This window comes from Wasmannia auropunctata, unplaced genomic scaffold (genome assembly GCF_000956235.1).
Source record: "Wasmannia auropunctata unplaced genomic scaffold, wasmannia.A_1.0 LD336101.1, whole genome shotgun sequence".
NCBI classification, from domain to species: domain Eukaryota; kingdom Metazoa; phylum Arthropoda; class Insecta; order Hymenoptera; family Formicidae; genus Wasmannia; species Wasmannia auropunctata.
Window position 1 is genome coordinate 6,201,168 of NW_012026789.1, and position 3,630 is coordinate 6,204,797.

The 3,630-nt window shown below is 47.5% G+C and overlaps 2 long non-coding RNA genes across 2 annotated transcripts in view; both read right to left on the reverse strand.

Moving 5' to 3' along the window:
* Nucleotides 1–1,181, reverse strand: LOC105460751. The gene is made up of 5 exons (XR_975869.1): nt 902–1,181; nt 720–817; nt 388–467; nt 204–290; nt 1–79 (listed from the first exon to the last, which is right to left on the reverse strand). It is a non-coding gene; the product is annotated as an uncharacterized LOC105460751 (long non-coding RNA).
* The window catches only part of LOC105460766, a 22,654-nt gene that overhangs the window by 1,543 nt on the left and 17,481 nt on the right, over nt 1–3,630 (reverse strand). The gene's annotated exons all lie outside the window — the stretch shown is intronic.

Consider the following 3,630-nt stretch of genomic DNA (forward strand, 5'->3'; position numbering starts at 1 on the left):
CGCTGGTACTCACTGTGGAGATACAGTGTTACATGCGGGGATTCATATGCAGTCGCTGCGTCGGTGCACAGTGAGTGATCTGAAAATAACGTTATAGTGGCTTATTATTACTTGCTGTGATAGACAGAATTGGGGGTGACTTGATGCACGACTGAGAATATATAAATAGAATACGTAATAAAATAGAATATGTTATACTTTACCTTCAACTAGCTGCGGAGATACGTATAGTATTACATTGCGGGTACGCATGTGCTGTCACTGCGGTGGTGAGTACTGCATGGCATGATCTGAAAGGACACCAGAGATACTATCTATTATTTGAAATAAATAGGAAGGGCATAACTTAAAAATGTTGAAAGAAAGTGGATATTAGTGTAGTATTACCTGTTAACCAATCTGGGGTACAGCGTCGCACAGCGGAGTGGTGTGCGCTGCCGCTGCATTGATGTGCACTCGTGTCTGACCTGAAATAGCATTAGAGACATTAGTTGAGCAGTAACACTACGAGGATATTCATGTGGCAGAGGTATCTGTGAGAATCACAGAATAATAGCTGATAGCAATTACACGGGATGTCACATATCATATATGTGTATGTAGCTAATGGTAGGGAAGTATAATCAGTACTTTTAAAGCTTTGGTACGATAGTAGTAAGAATAATCAGAAGATAGAGGGATAGCTGCATTAATAGGCTCCGTAGAGAACCGATACATACTCAGATTAGACTGCCCGCGAACGTGACCACCTTTGACAGGTGAGGTTAGGGCGCCCTTGGCGCCAGGTCCGTACGCGAGAAAACCGATTGCCGATATACTGCGATAGGAAAATATAGATCTTAGCGAATAACGTGCGCATCTAAAGCCCGTAAAAGAGGCTGGGGTGCGAGTTCTCAATTACCTTGTCACTTTCTTATTCCTCCCCGGTCGATGTCATAGTTGTAAGCATCGTCGAGAGTCAGCGGAGATCTGCGGAGGGCGAGTACAGGTGGGTTCTCGACTCGCCTGGCCGTGGCAGCGCGGGAGTTGGCGACGCCGGATAAGGTACGTGCACTGCGTGCAGTACATAACCAAACACAGAATTATATTGTGATGCACTGGTACAGAGTGACGGGCGTGGAATATCTAACAACTAGATTAGATTCGTATTGACGAAACTGTCGACTGAATCACGGGCATGAATGATGCGCATACGAGAAGTCGGGTCGCATGTATAAAGTCAAGTTTTCATGAAACCATCAAGTCGGAAACAACATAGAGTGGTAATCTATTAGTAACGAGTCGGAATACAGGATCGTAAAAAGAATTGCGGTTGGCGACTGGGCGAGTCTCTATGAAGGGACGGGATTCGAGCTCAGAAAGTTTGCTGTGTGGCTTTCAACGTGTATGCTTCCATGCCCGGTGCTTAGTACTACTGCGGAGTGAGTTGTATATGCGATACATGCGGACGGTGAATGAAAAGCCGGGTTTACATGTAACTACGTTATGAGCAGTCCATGAGGGACACCCGTGGTAGAATATTACTTATTAATACGAGATATAATGCAGAACCCGCTTGTATACTGACTGCGTTTTGGTTTCGCGAAGTGTTGATCTCATTGTTTATATTTGTTCAACTGCGAGTTATACGTGGTTATCCCACGATATATTTGATGTCATTGTTGTGTTTTTGCGTTACTGAGTTTGAATTACTTTAACATTGTTAAGCGTTATCATCATTGTTATTAGTATAGGTAGATTATAATTTTTAGAGTTATAATGTTTGATCATAAGTATTAATTAAATTTTTTGACAAAGTTAGCGTTATCATTGTTATTAGGTGGTTCAGCATTGTTTTTTGCTAGTTCTTAGTTAAATTAAGTTAAGTTAAGTTTACTTTGTCAGTCTAGTGAGGATGATTCCTTTACAAGGATCTACACGAATCTAAGGCTAGCGTTATTTCGACAACCGAAATTGCTATCGGGTTACTACAGGCGTACTCATTTGTATAGTGCTGAGCGATTTATGCGCATAGTGCAATTCAGTTGAGGGGCTCCCTATAAAATGGGACTTTGATTGGCTCTCTCCGAGACACGCTGACCCCCTGCCCCCAGTGATACGCTTACCGTACAACGCTGTTTTCCTGGGGGTTTTTGGGGCCCGCATGGGCTGATATTATCTGCCAAACATCCTGTACCTGTCCGTGAACCCCGTATCCGGACATGGGGAAAGGGGGCAAGAGACGCTCTCTTGAAAAAAAGGCAAACCTTGTTACAAAAATGGCTGAACAGAACAAGGAAAAATCACCTTCAGGATTTCGGACACCTGAAGAACGGCGCGAGGAGGACCCTTGTCCCTGCCCTCCCGCGTCGACATCATACGAAGGGAGTGGGGTGGGGGGGACCACGACCCCCTCACTCAAGCCGGCAATCGTGAGGATTGAGCGGGCTAACTTTGACGTAGCCAAAATAACTGCGGGAAGGATCAAGCCGGTGAGCAGTGAGACACCAGCTGACCCGAGTATAGGGGAAGCGAATGACGACTGTTTTGAGAGGCCCGCGGATAAAACAATGGTGCCGAAGAAAAAGTCTACAGCCCCTAGTAGACAGCCTTCTCCGGACGTGGAGTTGGTGGAAGCAATGGAGACGGAGCCGTCGTCCAGGCCGGCTACCCCGCGTTCCAGGGACATAGAGTTCGTGTCCTACACATCGGCCTCTAGACCCAGGAGAAACTCCGAATCTTCGCGATCCTCTACGAGGAAGAGAAAGAAGGCCGGGTCCTCGTCGGAGGATGATGAGGACGATGACCACTGGTCCAATAGATTTACGGACACACAAAAACATGCGGTTGAGGGACTCCTTGATGGGATTGAGGAGCTTTCCTCAGTAGATATGGCGGCGCGAGCCAGCGAATGGCTGAAGGAGGCAGAGGACCGCAGGCAGAAATCCAGAAATATCAAAGGATCTTTCACTCACACCATGAAGGTGAATATGGCCGCGGCGATGGAATCTATTAGAATCCTTGCAATGAGAGCGTCAATGGATGGCGACTCTGGATTTATGCGCTCCAAAATACTGGAGCTGCAAAAGGACATGAGAGATCTAAAAGAGGAAAACCAGAGGCTTAAAATGCAACTGGATCACTTACGCAGCGGAGCTTCTATTCTTGGCAATATGGCAGCATTGGAGGAAGGACAGGAGGCGCTCAAGTCCCCTGGACCCTCAACAGAGTTTTACAGCCCGATTGCTGACTTCTCGCAGACCATGGAGGATAGGCCTACGGGGGATGACCGGAGAACCCCAAAGACTCCAAGAAAAGTGAGGGATTCCCCTCCGAAGGTTGTGGGGACGGCCCTTGGTGAGGACTTCTTCACCAAGCTCACTGCAGCAATCAGCGGAGCGGTTGCTGGCGCTCTGAAAATGCATATGCCGGACTCCCGTGGGAAAAGGCTCCCGCCAGATATAGGCCCACGGCGACTATTCGAGAAAGCTGAGATTAGGGGAATGGCTCCTTCCTCGTCGGCGGTGCCGGAATCGCAGACGGAGGATGATGGCCTCCCGCGTTCCCGCCTGACTGCAAAGAAGCAGAAGAAGAGGAAAACTAGGGCGGAAAGAGAAATGGCCTCCCCGGTTCTGAATAAAAACCATAGGA